At 39.4% G+C, this 20904-nt stretch overlaps 1 long non-coding RNA gene across 1 annotated transcript; it reads right to left on the bottom strand.

Annotated features, from left to right (window-relative positions):
• Positions 1-1044: 1044 nt before the first annotated feature.
• LOC144323054 (uncharacterized) lies at positions 1045-20646 on the bottom strand. The gene is made up of 4 exons (XR_013388600.1): positions 20470-20646; positions 11710-11853; positions 5447-5503; positions 1045-2658 (listed from the first exon to the last, which is right to left on the bottom strand). It is a non-coding gene; the product is annotated as an uncharacterized LOC144323054 (long non-coding RNA).
• Between the last annotated feature and the right edge of the window lie 258 nt (positions 20647-20904).

Below are 20904 nucleotides of genomic sequence, written 5' to 3'. Positions count from 1 at the left end.
TGTGCTGGACATTTGGGAATGTTATCCCACAGGCCTCCTCCTAGGTAGGTTCTATGTGGTGGATAACAAGACGCCAACGACCCAAAGCTCTCTCGGCGAGAAGGCTGGGTTCAGAGGAGGGTATCTTTTCCTCCAGTACATGGTGAGCACAGTGCCAGTTACCATTTAGAGGAAAGCTTCCAATCACATGTGAGGACCGAGGATGCTGAGAAAGAGTCACAGACTAGTAGGCCTCTTGGTGAGGCTAACAAAAGATTTTCTCCTTTTCTTCGCATTTCTTTATCTATGTTTCTTCCTCCAGGCCAATTAGCTATCTTCTGGGGTCTTTGCAAGGTGACGTGACATTGGTCTATAATGTACCATGAGAGCTGAGCTCTGAGAACATGCACTTCATCCTCCTTATTCACTGATCCTGGATTTGTGTTTTTTCCCTATTCGCTAAACTTTATTTGCAACCCTGAACCCAATACTCCTGGTGCTGTAGCAGAATTCGTGGACATGCACAGAGCAGCACAAATCTGATTCATCCAATGTGCATGTTCCCACTTGATGTGGAACAAGGCAATGCTCTGCCTTCTTTCAATTCTTATTGTACACAAGGGTCCTTTTGGCGGTCTAGGGTAGTGCCAAGATTTTTTACATTTTTGTGCTTTTTGTTGGTGATTTCATGGCTTAAATTGACCTCTAAGCCTGATGTTGAAGTTGGCTAGTGTCCTGGCACAAGAAGTGTTTGCAAACCAGTGCTTGCAGTGACTTGATAGAACATAATTACTGGGAATAATGAAAATCATTTGTATTTGATTGGGATATGAGTTGTAGTGGCTGAGATTTGTTTTTTAAATTTTATGATATCAGTGGGGTTGGTGATGTAAAAATGCTATATGGCCTAAGTGCATTTTGGGAAAATAGAATGCATAAAGGATACCACTGGATGAAATAAATTGTGTGTATGTGTATGTGTGTGTGTGTGTGTGGGGGGTATCAGATAGGAAAGAACCAAATGCATACTATAGGAATCCAGGGCTCCCTGGCTAAGTATCAGGATAAAAAAAAAGTAAGTAAAAAATGATTTGGATTTTTGGTCTTTAATTCAGGGTAAATTGACCTGAAGGTCAATTTCTTCTTGAGATCGTAATAATGGAAACCAGTATAAATTGGGAACTTTTTTGGTTGTTGGAGTTAGGATATTGTTGTATTATCATTCTGACTTACTGAGTATTTCTTCTGATCTATATGGATCTTGTATTTGGCCTAACATAAGGCTAGAAGGAGATTAAGTTACGCCATGAGTTTTTGTCCTCGGTTGAGAAATGTATTTGATGTATTGTGCCGACCCCTATCCTATTTGAGTGCCCAAACCGATCTTCTTTCTCCTAAGAACAGAGTGTACTGGAACAGTCTCAAAACAGGAAGCAACACTTCCCTGATCAACCACATATCTCTTCTTCCCAAGAAGATATCAAAAGTGTAAGTCACGTGCTTGCTTGCTAAGTCTGAGGAGTTAAGAGAAACTCATAACCAGGGAAGGTTGGAAATTCTCTATCCTCCCTTCTTCATGTTCCCCTTAAGGGGCTTCTGTTACTGATGAGACTGGAGTCTGACTTTCACGCAGCCCCTTACTGAGAGGATGGACCTGTGGCCCTGAAATTCTATCAGGTGGGATTACTCTTTATCTCCCATCTGTTCCCTCCTTCTTATCCTTAATTCTTTCCATCTTTTTAGATAGCAGACACAGGCTTTCCTTGCTCACAGAGTCAGGAGGGTAAATCAGAGTCTTATGGTTCCAAGACTTGTGTTAAGGAAGGAGGTAAGAGGTTCTATTTTTTTTCTCTAATCCAGATTTACTGTTAAGGATGGCTATATATCGTGGTCCATAGCAGATGTCTTGTATGTATTCATCAATGACTAGAACCCAGAGAGGATTAGTATCCTGGAAACCTCATCAAGAAGGAGCATAAGGTTGAGTCCGAACTGTGATGTCAGGCAATGACTCCAAAGGTGGTCTGAGGGAGTTCCTGGGTGGCTCAGTTGGTTAAGCATCAGACTCTTGGTTTTGGCTCTGGTCATGATCTGGGGGGCATGAGACCGAGCCTCAAGTTGGGCTCCACACTCAGTGGGGAGTCTACTTGAGATTCTCTCTCTCCCTCTGCCCTTCCCCCCTGCTCATGTGTATACACACACACACACTCTCTCTCAAATAAATAAGCACATCTTAAAAACAAAAATCCAAAAATGGTCTGAGGAGTCTAATATCACTGGTCAAAGGTGTAGAGGGCATTCAAGTTCAATCTGTATGTGATTTAATTCACAAAGAATCTGACCAGCAGAAGAGGTGGATCAGTTTCAGAACTCGTACTGCTGCTTTGTTTTCTCCAAGTGGGCATCTGGTTTAGTGATTCATAGACATCTGACAACTAAGAAACAACATAGAAGAAGGGGCTCGACAACAAAGTGAGGCTCAGACTCCTTGGCCATTGGTGCAGTTGAGGATACATCTGAAGAGGAGATCTGAGGAGGTGAGGTTTCCCTCCATCCTGCCGGTGCGGTGAGGGGTGTGATCCTGCAGGAGTTCAAACTCACATGTGCAAAGATGTGCAAAGAGCTGCTCCCCTTGGCAGACTCACTGTACACAGGGACAGAGGAGATTTTCAGATCCTCCTTGTTAGGGAAGAGAAATAGAAAAAACAATAGTAATTGAATTAAAAATGGCCAGAGGAGCAGAACAGATTTTTTTTTCCTAAAGAAGACATATGAATGGCCAATAGTACATGAAAACATGCTCAATATCACTAATCATCAAGGAAATGCAAATCAAAACCACCTCACACCTGGAAGAGTAACTATTATTAAAGAGACAAGAGAGAACAAGTGTTGCTGAGGATGTGGAGAAGAGGGAGCCCTCAAGCACTGTTGGTGGGAGTGTAAATTGGTGCATCCACTGTGGAAAATAGTATGGAGCTTCTTCAAAAAGTTAAAAATGGAATAACCATATGATACCACAATCCCACATCTGGGTAGATATTTAAAGGAAATGAAATCACTACCTTTAAAAGATTCCTGCACCCTCATCTTCATTGCAGCATTATTTACAATAGCCAAGGTGTGGAAACAACCTAAGCATCCATGTATCTGGATGAACAGATAAAAAAAATATGTGGTATATGTATCACACATACAGCCACAGAAGGAAGGTGATGCTGCCATTTGTAACAACATGGTTGGACCTTGAGGCATTTTGCTTAGTGAAACAAGTCAAACAGAGAAAAATAAATACTGTACGATATCATTCGTATGTAGAATCTAAAAATGTTGAATTCATAGAAATGGATTAGAATGGTAGTTTCCAGAGCCTGAGGGAAATGAGGAGACATTGGTCAGAGTACAAACTTCCAGATATAAAATTAAGAAATTCTGGGGGTCTAATAATATACCACATGGTGACTATAGTTAAAAATACCACATTGTAGGGGCTCAATCCACTGAGTGTCCAACTCTTGGTTTCGGCTCAGGTCATGATCTCAGGGTTGTGGGATCAAGCCCCACACTGGGCTCTGTGCTCAATGTAGAGTCTGCTGGAGATTCTTTCTCCTTCTGCCCCTCCCTCTTCTCATTCTCTCTCTCTCTTTCTCATAAATATATATATATATATATATATAACATAAATATATATATATATATATATAACCTTTTTAAAAATACTGTAGTGTATAATTGAAAGTGGGCAAGAAAGTAAATTTCAATTGTTCTCACTATATACACACAAAAGAAGAAGGTAATTATGTGAGGTGATGGATGTGCTCTTGTAGTAACCTTGTGGTAATCACTGAGCAGTAGATATGTGTACAAATCAGCATGTTGTACACCCTAAATGTACATAATATTACATGTTAATTATATTTCAGTAAGCCTGGAAAAAATCTTCTAGAACATTCTGGAAGCCTCTTGTTCACTACTATCCATAAGCTATCCCTTTGTTCCTGTCATGTCTGGCTATGGCTGCTTTTTACATACATTTCAGCCCTTTTCAATCAAAGGGAATGCAATTCTGAAGGTGTCTCTTTACTTTCTTACCTAAGCATCTGCCTCTACTGTGTCATCCTCACCCTTTGGTTTCAGTCTGATTCTACTCACCATCAGCACTTAACTGAGACAATCTGTGCAAGTCATTGGATACATGTGACTGTTTTGAAGTGGTGCATTTAAATGAAGCTTGGGAGCAGGCTGCCCGGGATCATGTCCCAGCTCTAGTTTTTACTAGCCTGCTAGAGATTCTTTCCTTTTTCTTTCTGTGACTTTGGGGAAATTCTTTAACTTCTGTTTCAGATTCCTCATCCTATGAAGTGCTTGTAGTGCCTACCTCCTACGGCTGCTTTGAAAAGAAATGTATAATAGCTATAAAGTGCTCAGCAAAGTGTCTGCCCCATAGCAACTGCTCCTACGTGTAGCTCTTATTAGTATGTTTAAGCAGAACAGGTAACTCTTCTTGACATCTTCTCATCAGAGGAAAGCAACTGATGAATGGTTCTATCTTCAGTAAATGACAAAGGTTTTTTTTTTTTGAAAAAGCATGCTTGTTTTTTGCACAACTATTTTGGGCATCTACTATGTGCCAGACAATATGTGCTTGATATAGTCTTCATATAATACTTTGGAAAATCTGTTGAAAGTTTCCATAGGTAAATTATTCCAATAACTCCAATGGCTGGTGGGTCAAACCAAGAGGTCAATATATGGTTTCATTAATGGCACATGTTTTTTCCCCCCCAAAGTAGCCATTGCTTCACTGGCAATGGCAGTTGAGTTAATCCTTATACAATGAGCAAATGCACAGTAGGACCATTCACCTTAATTTTAAATCTTTAAAAATTTATGTGGAATGTTTTTATAGCCAAATTTGAGTCTATAATATCACCATGCAGTAGCGTCCGTGTTGCATTCACAATGATACTGCAAATATGACAATCACCAGAAACAACTTTCTCAGAATGTCTAATGGTGGTACATCCTGGTCTTGCCCATTTTGTGCATGAACATGATCACCTCTGAAAGTGTTAGGAGCTATATAAAGCTATATAGAGAAAACAAGGTTGTGTTTTCCCAAGGTGGGCCTTCTTTTGACAGATGCTACATCTCCATATTGTTTAATGCACAGGCAAAGTGGCAGGGCTATGTGTCACAACCTGAGGAGGTGTTGGTGGGTCTTAATTGATCCATACATTAAAATGTTCTGGGTCAGGCATTCCTTTTGAGAGCTCTTTGTAACAAATAGGTCTCTAAGAGATAACTACCTACATGAAACTAATAATGTAAAAGATGCAAAGGAGCAAAAGTTGGACCATATCACCTTCTAACATACATTATTAGTAAGTCATATTTTGTAGAAATTTTGGAATTTGTATGGAATATCCTAATGATTTCACTGAGATTAAATTATAGGCCTACTTACATTTCATCCAATGTTCTTACCAAGATTCGACCTGCAATTAGGGCTGCTAATTCTATCCTGTAACAAAGAACAAAACAAATGACAAAATAGCAAATAGCACCAATCAACCTCTGAATTCCTGCAAGAATCCGGATGGAGATTCAGAATTCTTCTTAACACAGCAGTCTAGGGAACCACCAAAGGATCAGATTTGATAACAAGTTGGAATCTATTAGTCATTCTTAATTTTCTAGAGTCTTCCCCTTTCTATTTTAATCAGCCTATCACATTGCAGGATAGTAACACATCAAGAAGATGACTTCGGAGAACTATTATCAGGAAGCCTGATGTGTGGGTCCTAGATCCACACAGGTGTATCCTTGGATCTGGGTTATTGCTGTGAAAATGGAGATTCATGCTATCCAGGTGAATGCAGGAGACTGCCTTGGAAGCATGTGCCCATGAGAAGCAAAAAGGCAGAGATAAGTGCAGGAAGCCAGAAGATAGCAAAAAAGCAGAAGGTGACGTCAGAATTTGAGATATAGGGAACTAGAAATAGAGAAGAGCCGGTGGCAAGAAGAGTATATAGGACAAATTTAATTTAACTTTGGGTATGGGACATTGTTTGCTTCAGCAACAAGCTCATCTGCATTTGGCCTCGGAAACAGCCAGAAATCCTTGGGCACAGGAAGAAACACCTGGGATGGAGATGTGCATGTAGGCCGCCATCCTACGGGCAGGTGTGCAATCTCGAGGTAAGCGAGGCTGTGAGGGAGACAGAGGGCCCAGACTGAGTCAGGAGGATGCCCGCAGGTGGGTGGTGGGTGGAGGAAGACCGTTAAATTAAGCACAGAAGAGGGTTTTCTGAGAGGTATATGTTTGCTGAGAAACATAAAATGTAAACAAAGAGGTGCCTCTCTTTAGTAAGAGAAATTATAGAGGCAGAGTGATTAAAAGTGCCAGTAGTGGCACTCACTCACTGGCTTTGAACACACTGAGGTCATCGGTGACTGCAGAATGAAAGTCTCGGGTCTCTTTCCACCTCCATTTCAGACAGGCTTTTTCCCACAATGCACCCATGACTCTATGGAAAAAAGATCTCATGATCGACAATAATCACCTCCCTGCACTAGATCCTCAGACCTCTTCTCATCTAGTCTGTCATCAGCATCTGACACTGTTGACCACTCACCTTTCCTAACTCCTCTCTTTTCTGCGATTTTGCTGTGCAAGCTACTCTTTGTTTTCTATTAACTCCGGAACTGCTCTCCTGTCTCCTCTTCGCGCTGCTAACGCTAAAGTTGCTCAAAGATTTATGCTTGTCTCTCTTTCCTTTTCACTGGATAGTCCCTCTCTGATCCCACCTGCATCTATGATTTCAGTGACCACTGAAATGGTAACAACTCGCATAGCCAGTCCCAGTATCTCTGTTGAGTCCATGCATTTAGCTGCTTACTTGACTTTCATATGAATGTCTCAAAGTCCCTCCCAACCCAGCATTTCCAAAACCAGATTCAAGTTCTCTACCCCACAAACCAGATTATGGATGTCCCAGTCCTTTTCCTGTGTTCCACAGCTTAGTAAGTGGCACCACCATCTGTTCTGCTGCACAATCTAGAAGCCTCTACTTTTTCTTCATATCCATTCAATCACCAGGTTCTGCTAATGTAACCTCTTTAGTACTTTTCTCTACCTCAGCTACCACCACATCAGTTTAAGCTACCCTCATCTGCCACTATCTCTACTGAAATGGTGTTATTTTTGATTTCACTATTTTAAACATTTCCTCTATCTGAAGCTCTTCGATATATCTCCTATTGACAAGTGAAGTCTATGTTCTGTGCCGTTGAAATTGGCTGCACTAGGGACTGCCCTGACCAATAAAGTCTCATTAAAATAGCACTGTGTTACATCAGAGTCGAGTCCTAAAAGGCAGTGCAACTTTATCTTGCTTGCTAGAATGCTCATGTTAGAGCCCTGAGATGCTCAGATCCCCATGCTTTTAGGAAATCAAGCCATATGTAGGCATTTTGGTTGCCAGTTCTAATTTCTGTGCTATCTCAGCTAAAGCCTAGACAAGTGAGCAATCAAGTCATTTAGATGGTTCTAGACCCTGGCCATCAATTCACTCCCAGTTTTCAGTCTTTCCAGCAAAAATCCTAGGCCACATAGAATAGTGGCAAGTCATGCCTGTCCTTCCTTTGCCTTCTACCCTCTCCACCTTCCACCTCACCCCTATCTGTCCAAGTTGTAGAAGCACTAAGTCAATCAGCATAATAAAAAGATTGTTCTAAGGCATGAAAGGGACAACATAGGGAATATAGTCAATGGCATCATAATCACATTATTGGTAAGAGATGTCGGGAGTGTAGCCTCATGTACAGACTTATCAAATCACCATGTTGTTCACCTAAAACTAATGTTATGTGTCAATTATATTTTGATTAAAAAAAGCTGAGAAATTTGGGGGTACTTTGTTGAGCAGCAATAGTAACTGAAACACTGAGATATCCCATCTGTGCCTGCACTTTGCTACTTTGCTCTTGACATTGCAGAACCACACTGGTCTCCTTACTTAAAACTGCTGTGTCTCACTGCTCTTAGGCTAAAGATGGAAATTCTTCTTTGGCTTTTAAGATTTATTTATTTATTTTAGAGAAAGAGAGGAGCAAGAGTGTGTGAACCAGTGATGGGGAGGGAGAGGGAGGGAGAGAGTCTGCAGGTAGTCTCCCTGCTAAGCACAACGCCTGATGTGGGGCTCGATCCCAGGACTCTGAGATCATGACCTGAACCAGAATCAGGAGTCACCTGGTTCACTGGTGGAATCACCTGGCCACTCCTAAAGATGGAAACTCTTAATGTGACCTCAAGGACGGAACCCGGCATCTCCACCCTCATCTTGTGGCGCACACACAGCCTCTGTCTTCTGTTTTCGGTTCTCTATGTTCCCCACCCTCCTTCCTGCCATGGTGCCTCTGTTCAGTTTCCTTTGCCTGCTCTATTCTTCCTCCCTCTCTTCACCAGAAAAGGGCAATTCATGCTGTCTGTCACATAGCAGTCATGCTTCCTCAGGGAGACCTCCCTTGGCTGCACAACTCTAGGTCACATTTCCTCATTGCATGCTTTCACTGATCCCACGTACCTCTCGGCAGGACAGTTACCACTGTCAGAGAGTTTGCACTTTCTTTGGAAGGCAGTAGGAAGCCACTGAATGATTTTAAGCAATTGGCAATGAGATGTAAAATATATTTAAGTGAAGCATGGATACATTTTTCATATTTTGTTGTGGTTGTTTGTTTTTGTTTTTGGTAAATATTTCATTGGTGTCTGTTTCTTGCATTAGACTGTCAGCTTGACTGGGGCAGAGACCATGTCTGTTTTTGCTTGCAGTGGTATTCTTGCTGCTTTGTATGGATCTTTGGTCTTTAATTTATATAGCACTGAGTAGATGCTTGCAAGATGAATGAATAAACCTTGGGGGTTTAGTTACAAGGTCAATGTTTTTAACCATTATGGTTTATGGCACAGCTTTAAGTTATGGGAAGAGTAAAGAGATGAAGTAGTTATAAGCCTGTTCTTCAGGAAGTTACAGTTTACTTGGGGAGAGATGCATTACAAGGATATGTACATCAACACCTCTGATGGTTGAGCTTTTATTATAAGACAGACACTATGCTGGTTACTTTATATAAATCCTGGTATTTATTCTTCACCACTCCTATGGGGTACATATGGTTCTTATCCTTATTTTACAGATCAGAGAACCAAAGCTCAGGCAGGATTTGAACCAAAGGCTCTGATCCTAAAAACTAGGTTGAAAGTATGAGATTTTTCTTGGTAGAAAATATTTTAAGAACAGAGGTGGGAAATAAAGTAAATTGAATCAGATTTTCAGGCTAAGGCATTTTGAGTTTATTCTGTAAATAGTGGTGATCTACCAAAAGATGTGCAGGAGACTGCTGTAATCAAAATTGGTTTTTCAGTATCATGACAGAGTGGTGTTGGACTAGCTTTCTTACCACAAATAATTAGAGAACTAGACAATACCTATGAAAAAATATCATCCAAACTTTGGACAGCAGGCACTGTATAACTTTAAAGAAGGAAAGCTATTTAGGGAATTCCCTTATTATCTGAGATTTCTGCTTGCAGGCACTTTCTGAACTATGGTGCAAGGTAGAGAACACAAGCATTACTGTGGTCATACTTAGTGATCTGAGTTTGGAGATGTCTAGATGGGAAAAGAATACAAAAGGAAAGGAAACTATATAGAGAAGCATCAGGAATCTGCAAGGGAGTCCTTTGGGGATTTGGCTAAATACTAAGCTACATAAATACAGAACGAGCAAAGAACATCTACTAGGAAGCTATGAGCTAAAAATGAGGTCCAAATCTCTCTAAGAGGTAGGAGATATTTTACTCCTACTTGGAGATACTTTATTGTATCTCCAAGTCAAAGTGGAGAGATCTTGTTGAAACTCTGAGAAGTAGGTAGAGCTAATCCACCAAGAGTAAAGGCTATGCTAGACAACCCCCATCCCCCAAGTAAAGCTTTATAATCAAGCAGATCCACAAGTAAATTACTTCTTCCTAGAATGAGATTCACATTGTTTGAAATAATCTAAGGAAAATAATAAAATACAGACACAACAGCATAGCATCCCAAATATCCAACATACAATAAAAAAATTACAAGACATGCAGAATAGCAGGAAAATGTGACCCCCAGATCAAGAGAAATAGAAACAGATATGAGAGAGATGATTGAATTAGATGACAAAGGGCTTTTAAATAGCTATTTTAATTCCTTTCAAAACTTTAAAGAAAATAGGACCACAGTAAAGGACCAAATAGGACATCTAAATAAGGAAATGGCAATAAAAAAGAAAAAAATGGAAATCCTATAACTAAAAAACATACAATATCTGCATTGGCAAAGTCTCTCGGTAGGCTTAACAATAGATTTAACTGTGCAGAAGAAAAAAATAAAGGGACTTGAAAACAGGGTAATAGAAACAGACTATAGCATAGAAAGAGGGAGAAAAGGTGGAAAAAAGAAAGAAAAGAGATTCAGAGACTTGTAGGATAAGAGTCTTAGAAGGAAGAAATAAATTTGTATACAAAAAATATTTAATGAAATAATCATGAGAAAATTTCAAAATTTGATGAAAAAAATAAATACACAATTCTAAGAAGCTCAACGACCACAAATAGAATAAATACAAAGCAATGGCATGCATAATCAAATTGTTGAAAACCAGCAATAAATAGGTCAAATATTTTCGACCTGAAAGCCAGGTCAAAAATAATGAAACAACATCTGTAAAATGCTGACAGAAAAAAAAAAAAACCCAGTTAACCTAGAGTTTTATATTCATGGATACCTTTTATACAGGAAAGTGAAATAAAAAAATTTGTATGCAAAGCAAAGCTGAGAAAATGTATTACCAGCAGACTTCCATGAAAAAGGCAAGTTAAAGGCAGTTCTTCAGGGTAAATAAATGTGATGCCAGGTAGAAACAAACTTAATGAAGGAATGAGGAGTGTAGAAAAATGGTAATTATGTGGGGAAATACAAAATAATTTCTTTGTTTGATAGTGGGTTTAAGACATAATTTACTGGTTAAAGTAAAAAATGACTAACCATGTATTTAAGGCTTTAATTCATGTACAAGTAATATGTATCACAGCAATAGCCTAAAGGAAGAGAAAATATATTGCTTTAATGTTCTTTCATTTTATTGATATGGTATAAACTACTGGAAGGTAGACTATGAAAAGTTAAAAGGCATATTGTAAACCCTAGAAACCAGTAGCAACAATAAAAATAAAACAAAGACTTTGAGGTAAGGAGCCAAAAGGGAAAAAGATGCAGTATTGGGACACCTGGGTAGCTCAGTGGTTGAGCATCTGCCTTCAGCTCAGATTGTGATCCTGGGGTCTTAGGATTGAATCCTGCATTGGGCTTCTCACAGGGAGCCTGCTTCTCCCTCTGCCTGTGTCTCTGCCTTTCTTTGTGTGTCTCTCATGAATAAATAAATAACATCTTTAAAAAATACAACATTAAAATAATCCAAAAGATGCCAGAAAATGATGAATTAAGAGTAATAAACAAATAGCAAACAAGTAGCAAGATGGTAGACACAAAACCAATATTAGTATTTACATTAAAATATTTAATTCTCTAAAGACAGAAATTGTTAGACTGGGTAATAAATAATAAATAATACCAATACCAATAATATCAATTTCTGGTGTCATTCAGATAATATTTGGCTACTTACCAAGTAAGTCAAATCATGGTGGCACTTATCATCTTGTACAGTGCTTCTCTTGAATAAGAAAATCTCTGTGCTAACAATGCTTTTGATTTCTTCTACTGCAAATAGGAACTTGCAAATTCAAAACCAATCTTGTGTAATTCAATTCTGCAAATATTTGAAAAAAATTAGAAATGTCTATAATTCCATGTAGCTATCACATCTGTTTTGAAATAATGTTTCAGAGTAATGAGAATATATAAAACAAAGCATTTGGCTATAGAAACATTGGGAAAACAAACAAATTTAAGAGATGTTGTAAATTATAGATATTTATCTGATAAAGGTAATCATTTTGAGTACAACCTGAATAAACATTCTTAGTTGACTCAATAATGTGGAGCTAGTTTCTGGAAAAAGAAAAGCTTATGGTAATGGGAGGAAACTAATGGGAATTCAGTTCACTGTGTGCATGAAGCAAATACAACATCGACTTGTGAGAGTCTAAGATATTCTTAACATTACCAATGAGTGGGATCCAGATCTACTCAAGATAAAGTAAATTATACTACAGAATCATAGAATTTTAGAGCAGTTAAAAAAAAAGAAAGTAAATGGACTAAATGCCCCAATTTAAGACAGAAAGCATCAGTCGGGATTATTAAAGCAAAGCCCAAGTATATGCTGTTTACAAGGCACACATTCAGTAAAAAGACACAAGTATATCATGTACTCTATCAGAATGCTGAAGTGGCTCTATTAATATCAGGCAACGTAGGTTTTAAGACCAGGAGTACTGCCAAGAAAGACATTTCATAATAGTTTTTAAAAAAGGCAATTCATCAAAGAAAGTAATTATAAAAGTATATGCACCCAACAACTGAGTTTCAGAACACAGTAAATAAAAATTGCCAGAGCTGAAGTGAGAAATCACCAAATCCACACACATAGTTGGAAATTGCTTTGATTTTCTTTTAGTAATGTACTCTTAGCTGTAAAACAGACCCAAAACACCCCAGCCTCTTTATGATATAAAAAGCTTGATAAACACAAGTGATTCACTCAAACTACCTGTCATTAACAAACATTTCACCCAATAACCACAGAATCAATATTCTTTTCAAGTACATATGGACCATTCACCATGATAGACTATATTTTACATCCTAAAGCAAATCTCAATGGTTTAAAAGTATTAAAATCATACAGAGTGAATTATCTGACCAAGAGAGGATTAAATTGGAATTCAATAACAAAAAGTAATCTGAAAAATTCCTAAATTGTATGGATATTAAATAATGCATTTTTATATGATCAATGGATCAAAGAAAAAGTTACATGAGAAATTAGACCATACAGGGAATAGAATGTGTTCAGGTGTGTGTGTTTATTTTTTTTATTTTTTATTTTTTTAATTTTTATTTATTTATGATAGTCACAGAGAGAGAGAGAGGCAGAGACACAGGCAGAGGGAGAAGCAGGCTCCATGCACCGGGAGCCCTATGTGGGATTCGATTCCGGGTCTCCAGGATCGCACCCTGGGCCAAAGGTAGGCGCCAAACCCCTGCGCCACCCAGGGATCCCTGTGTTTATATGTATATATTTGTGTGACAAAATTAAAGCGCCCTTAAGAGATATACATAGCTCTGATTTATAGTACTCATGAGTTATAGTAGAAGATAAGGAAGGATTAAAATCACTGAATGAACATCTATCTTAAGGAAGATAGAAAAAGAACAATACAAATTTGAACTGCCTGGGTTCATTTATACATGCTTTCTTGTAATAAAAACATAGAACTCTAAATATATTGTCTCTAACTCCTGCATTGTTCAAAGGTCAACTGTAATCAAACACAAACTTTAAACCTAAAGGCAAAAAGCTGAATATTTTCTCCTTAAGAACAACCAAGATATCTGCTTTTCCCATTCCTATTCAATATTATACTAGAGGCCTTAGCCTGTATAATAAGATAAGAGATAAAAGACATAAATATTGGAAAGGAAAAATAAAATTATCTCTGTTTCTCAAAGAAATAAGTCTGTATGCAAAAAATCACTCAAAGGAATCTAAAACATAAAAGCTTCTAGCACTAATAAGTGAATTCATAAGGTTGTAAGATATAAGATCAATATATGGAAATCATTGTTCTCCTATACTATCATATATGAATAGTTAGAAAATAAAAAATTATGGTATGTGTAAAACCTTTCTTTACATTTCAAACTACAAAACACTGCTGAGAGAAATTAAAGTAGGTATAAATAAAAGAAGAGATATAGAACATGTTTGAGTTGAAAGTCTAAATAATTATAAAATGTTAATTCCCTTCAAACTGATCTACTGATTCAATGTAATTCCAATCAAAATTCTGGAAGATGTTTTTCCTTTGCAGAAATTGCCAACCTGATTCTATAACTTATATAAAACATAAAGAACATAGAATAAGCCAAAATAATTTTGAAGAAGGAAAAGTTGGGAGACTCATAAACACCTGATTTTAGTACTCGCTATAAAGCTATGGTAATCAAGACTGTGTAATACCAACATAAAGATAGGCAAACAAATGAATGATGAAATAGAGTCCAGAAATAAACCCACATGTATATAGTTTTGATTAAGACACCAAAATACTTTATTGAGAAAAAGATTGTTTTAAGAAATAGGAATATAAGAGCTACAAGTCTCTATAAAAAAACTACCTACATTCATATATTACATTGCATAAAAACTTTACAATGGATTAGAGATTAAAGGTAAAAATTAAAAATACAATACTTCTGTAAGAAAACAGGAAAAAAATTCACTCTACAATCTTGGAGTAAGCAAAGATTTCTTTAAAAGGACCCCAAAAGCATTAACTTAGAGAGAAAAAAATATGTTAGACTTCTTCAAAATGAAAAACTTCTGCCCATGAATATTCACTCAGCATCATTGTTTATAATAGCCCAAAGTGGAAACAACCCAAAGGCCCATCACCTGGTGAATGGTAACAAAATGTGGTCTAACCCTAAAATGGAATACCACTCAGCAGTAAGAAAAGGTGAGGTTCTGATACACAGTAAACATGAAAAAGCTTCCCAAACATCCTACTGAGTGAAAGAAGTCAGGCACAAAGACCACAGAGTGCTTCCAGTTGCATGAAATATTATAGCAGACAAATCTACAGAGACAGAAAGCAGATGTGGTTGCTGGCACCAAGAGTGGGAAGAGTGGTTCACTCTGTAAATGGGCCTCAACTGTCTTGTTGGAGTGATGAGAATATCCTAAAACTGGATTATGATGAGGGTGGCACAACTTGCTAACTTCACTGAAAATCATTTGATTATACACTTAAAATAAGTGAATTTTGTGGAATTAAATTATTCCTCAATGCAATTGTTAAAAATCCTTCAAAACTGTATAAACAGTGAGTTAGAAGAAAGAAATGAAAAGATAGAACAAAAGATATAAATGGAAGCACTCCTTAAAATGTTTACAGTTGGCATTGTATAACCTATTTAAAAATTAAACATATTTTTTTAAAAAAAACAATGACTTTGGGGGTAAACAAAAAAGATGTTATTGATAACAATGAAATATAAATACACATCGAATGCTTGAACAAGAGGTCTGAGAGACTTCTGTGATTAAAATCTCTAAATCTATAAAACCTTTCTTAAAAAGCACAAAAGAGGACAATGCGTGGAATGGCATGTCAAGTATTTGGAAAAGGACTCTCATCATTGTAAAGATAGCCCTTCTCACTAAGTCAATCCATAAACCACATCAAAATACTAAAGACTTTATTTATTTTATTTTTAAATACTAAAGACTTTAAAAAATGAAACCTAGGGACTTGACTCTAAAATTTATCTTTCCTATTAAATACACCTATGTATTAAACAGAAAGTTACTGCTGTAGTAACGGACAAATACAATGGGACAAAAACACCACTTTCCATAAGAAGATTCAAGTCTGGAAACAGGTTCAAATATTGGAACAAATGAGGAAAAGGGCTCCTCACTGAATTTGATTTTACTGCCAACTCAATAAAAGCAAATTTAAAGTATAGACTCAAGGTTAAGTATACAGGGAAGAGGATTTGGTGTACTCCTCATCCTCATCACTGTTTTCATGTCACATTGGGGTGACCCTGAGTATGGCGACATCTCTGTCAGCCTTGTCCAGGTGTCCCGCATGAGGTATCCATGCTAAGGGCTCAAATGTGAGCTGGGGAGCACCTGGGGTGAAATGGGTGTGCTGTGTTGAGAGCCTTTACCTGCCTGCAGAGTCTCTAGGAGGTATTTGGATCTCTGGGTCTTTCTCAGGAATGGTAGAGCCCTAGCCAAATGAGCCTGGGATTAGGAAGGTGCTGCCAAAATACCTTCATCCCTTATTGGGGCAGCCGACTTGGCCTCTCCTGTACCCTTTAAGATCCAGTTCATAGATCTGGACCCACAGACCTATCTAGCTTAGTTGTGCCCATTCTTAGAGAACCATTTGGATCCAGCAGATAATAGACAAACAAACAAACAAACAAACAAACAAACTTCTGCTCAAACAGGAAGACAGCATTAAGAAAATGGATAGGCAGGGTGCCTGGGTGGCTCCATCAGTTAAGCAACTGCCTTCGGCTCAGGTCATGATCTTGGGGTCCTGGGATCAAGCCCCGCATCTCGCTCCCTGCTCAGCAGGGAGTCTGCTTCTCCCTCTCCCTCCCTCTCCCTTCCTCTGCTGTTCCCCTCTGCTTGTGCACTCACTTACTTTCTCTCTTTTTGTCAAATAAATAAATTTAAAAATATATTTTTTAAAAAGAAAGTGGATAGGCAAACTACAGAACAGGAAAAATATTCACCAAAATTTATATTTGACAAAGTTCTTTTATCCAGAAAAAAATGTATATCCAAAATACATATGTTCCCTATGACCCCATAGTTCCATTTCTAGGTGTGTACTCAAGAGAAATGAGAGCATATATTCACAAATAAACTTGTACAAGAATATTTTTAGCTGCCTTTTTCATAGTGGCCCTAAATTAGAAACAATTCAAACTTTATCAACAGGGGAACAAAGGAACAAACTGATGGAAATCCATAAAATGAACTATTACTCAGCAATAAATATGAATGAACTACTTGAAATCCATAACAACATGGAGACACCTCAGGAAGGTTATGCTAAGTAAAAGAAAGCATGCAAAAAAGAGTACTGGATATTTGTTTTTTGTTTATATGAAGTCCTAGAATAGGCAAGTTGAATCTATGGTGAAAGAAATCTGAGCCATGATTTCCATCTTAGGGCGAGGGGGTGAGAGTGGTGGAGATTGACTGAGGTGGTATGGTAGCCAGCCTCCAAGATGGCACTGGATGATTTCTTCTCCTGATGTTCGCAATGTTGTATAATTCCCTCCCTCATCATACCAGGCTTGGCCTGGGTGACCAATAGAATAAGGCAAAAGTGAAGGCATGGTACGCTTCTTCTGAGATTAGGTTACAGACATTGTAGCTTCAGCCTTATGTTCATTCTCTCTCTCTCTCTCTCTCTCTCTTTCTCCCTCCATCTCCCTCTCTCTCGTTCTCTCCACTACTCTGGATCATGTCATGAACATCCCTAAGGAGAGGCCCACATGGTAAGAAACTAACTTCTTGCCAATAACTAAGTGAGCTTGGAAGTGAATCCTTCAGCACCAGTCAAGTTCCCCAGAGCCTGTGGTCCTGTCCCCAGCTTGACTGAAGCTTCACGATAAAGCTGAGTCAGAACCACCCAGCCAAGCCACACCCAGACTCCTGACCCTCAGCAACCATGTGAGACAATAAAACAGAAAGCTTGTTGTTTTACATTGCTAAGTTTTAGGGGGTAGCTTGTTATTGAACAAGACGAGACGTGACTAGTACAGGTGGGCATAGGGGAGCTTTTAGGGGGAACGGACATGTTCTATACCTTCACTGAGGCATTGGTTATACAGGTTAATATATATGTGGAAAAAACTCATAGCATCATATGATTAACATCTGTGAATGTATATAAATTGTGACTCAATACAATATATTCTGTATATAAAAATATTTAGGCTTAGGAAGTTTCTTTCAGTCAAAGAGTACACGAAGAGGTGAAATTGGCTTCTTAGAGATGAATTTGTATAAAGTCTGGTGTATTTGAGAAATGTTCCAGAATAGTATGTGAATGATTTCTCAAAATATGTAGTTGAGGTGTTTTTATGTAAGTATCCAACACTCGGGCAGGGTCCTGGGGAGATGAGGACTGTTTGGCAGACACCAGGGACACTTGAGTAGTAGATCCTGTTGTTTCTCATGGCTTCTGTCGTACTTTTTAATATCCGAACAGACTTTTTAGTTCTCTTCCATGGCTGGCAGTTTGGGTGGTGAGAATGCTTTTGAAAGTAGGTGCCCAATATGAAAGTGTAATTGTCAGATTGCAAAAGTCTTAATTCTTGTATAAGTAGGTATATCTGTCAAATTTTAATTAACGGGGGAAACAACAGAACATCGGGATTAATTCCTTGAGGTTATGAGAAGCTGGAATGTTGAGATAATATTGGTGAGCTGGATACAAAATTGCTTAAATTTTTTTTATTACGTTATCTTACATACCAGATAGGAACAAACACTCATCCTACTTATCATTTTTCTGCAAAGTAATCTCTTACTTTAGAGAGTTGCAAAATAGCTGGGCTCTAACCAATTTGAAGTCAAAATTACATTTTTTGAAAGAATATGATGATTTCCAGACTGGCTTGTTAGAAAATGTCCTACTATTTTTTTTTACATTATTTTCAATATATCTTAAACATCAGTCAACCTTTTTTTTTTTAATTTTATTTTATTTATGATAAGCACACAGTGAGAGAGAGAGAGAGGCAGAGACACAGACAGAGGGAGAAGCAGGCTCCATACACTGGGAGCCCGACGTGGGATTCGATCCCGGGTCTCCAGGATCGTGCCCTGGGCCAAAGGCAGGCGCCAAACCGCTGCGCCACCCAGGGATCCCCAACATCAGTCAACCTTATGTTGATTTCAGATTGGGGATCTCCAACTCAGCTTTGTCTTTTGTCTTTGGTGCTCCCTAGAATGATTGTGTTGGGGAAACTAGTCAGCTGAGCAGAGGGTATACAGGAAACAAGAGAAGGCCCCAGAGATGGCCCAGGTGATGGACGACCAGTGCCTGAGGAGATGTTGGTGGTGGAAAGTGAAAGGACATATGAGAAAGATACTGTGTTGTTAGAATCGATAAGGTTTGGCACCTGGTTGAACATGGAGAGTGAGGGAGAGAGTTCCAACGTGCTGAGCCAGCGGGCCCATTAATGAAAACAGAAACCTTCTGCACGTACGGGCAGGGAAAGAGAGTGAGACCAGGAAGGAGGGATCAGTGGAGGGAGTAAGAGAGCCAGGAAAAGGCAGCAACTTGACTTGGGGTGCCCTTGTCTGATGGTCTGGAGCATGGCACTGGACTCCTATAGGTTAGGGTTTACCTTTTGGCTCCCTGTGTATGCCTTGACAAGTCACATCATCTCTCCATGCCTGTTCCCTCTCTAATAAGATGGGGAAGTAATAGCTCCTGCCCTGGATCATCATGAGGATTAAGAAAGACTGTAAATGTTCAGGGCAGTGCCTGCCACATAATAGCAATACAGGGGTCACTCAGCAGCAACATTATTCTCGAAGAGTCATGGGCTCCTCTACATGCAAGGAAAGCTCCAAAGGATGATGTGGCAAGGACAGATTCAGGAGCATGGAGACTGGGAAGAGTCCCCTGGATTTTGTACTTAGGGCGTTGCAACCTTCAATGAGAACAGTCTTAAGAGACAAGCAGGTGGGGGTAATCTATTTCAGGGTTAAACAGCGAGTGGGGTCTTGAAAAGTTCAAGGGATCAGGGAGTGGCAAGGCTGGGGAACATTCTTCTTCGTGCTGGCTTTTCTAGAGCAGGGAAGACTGAGATAAGCTTGTAGACCGAGAGGAAGAGCCTAATAGAGGCAAGAGGGGGTGAGAGCTGGCATAAGATTTCAAAGAGATGAAAACATAGTGGGTGGAGGGAAACTTCCTTTCCACAGCAGAAGGAGGGAAGAAGGAGACAAATGGAAGAAGATAAAGGGAGTTTGAGTTGAAGAAAAGTGCAGTGAACTATATATCTCTGTCTATCAGAGTCAAGGGGGTGATAAGCTGGTCTGCAGAGACTGTGGGAGTGGGGTGTGCCCTCCAGGGAGCTGGGAGCTGCATGGTGTGGATGCAAGTGGGGAGAATCTGATAAGGAGACCATGCAAGAGCTGGGAAGCAGGTGTAGGGCTGAGTGGGAAGGAAGGAGAGGTGACATGGCCTGTGTAACCAGGAACCGGGCTGAGGAAGGGAAGGGCCAAGGTCAGGTCAATGGCAGCTTTGGGAAGAGTAAGGCATGTGGCAGATTGGAAGGGGTCTAAAATCAAGGGTTTTTTTTTTTTTTTAACAATTTTATTTATTCATGAGAGACACAGAGAGAGAAGCAGAGACACAGGCAGAGGGAGAAGCAGGCTCCCTGCAGGGAGCCTGATGCAGGACTCTATCCTGGGACCCCAGGATCACGCTCTGAGCCAAAGGCAGATGCTCAACCACTGAGCCCCACCGGCATCCCTAAGATCAAGTTTTAAGTCCAAGGATGATCAGTCAAGATCAGTTCCAAGGTATGTCTCTGCCTCAGCCACATTGGAGGTGAACTTGGGTCAATCTGTAGGAACTTCCAGGTGGGAAGTAAAGGCAGAGAAACAGAAGCAAGAGAAGTGAGTCAGCAAGTCCCTGGGCCCAGTACTCACCCATAGCATGGGGGTGTCCAGACCGGAGTCACCTTGTGAGAGTCCTGTCAAGGGTCAAGGTGGGCATCACTAACAAACGGCGGTTCTGCAGCCAGTTCCTGAAACCCAGAGCATCTGAAGGCCTGTTGGGGACAGGGAACCTTTGGCTGGAGTCAGGGAAGGAGCCTCCATTCTCTTGTGATTCAGCTTCTCTCAGGGAGAACTCTCTGGGCAGTGGTTGGGGCAGGGGGAGTGTCTGGGATATAAAGTTGCTTTTCCAGCTGACATTTACCAGAAATAGAAGTCTGTTGTGTCTACAGCACCCATAAACCCCAAACCCCACATAACCCCCATACTCCAGTGGGGGAAAATGACTGTGCTTCCCAATTAAGCAGCATGGGCAGAAAGGCTGGAAATTTCTGAAGAGAGGAAGTTGATTTGGCCTCAGAGCTTCTT

The sequence above is a fragment of the Canis aureus genome, chromosome 11, assembly GCF_053574225.1.
Source record: "Canis aureus isolate CA01 chromosome 11, VMU_Caureus_v.1.0, whole genome shotgun sequence".
Taxonomy (NCBI): Eukaryota; Metazoa; Chordata; class Mammalia; order Carnivora; family Canidae; genus Canis; species Canis aureus.
The sequence above is the reverse complement of the archived record's forward strand: the minus strand, read 5'-3'. Positions and strand labels throughout refer to the sequence as shown.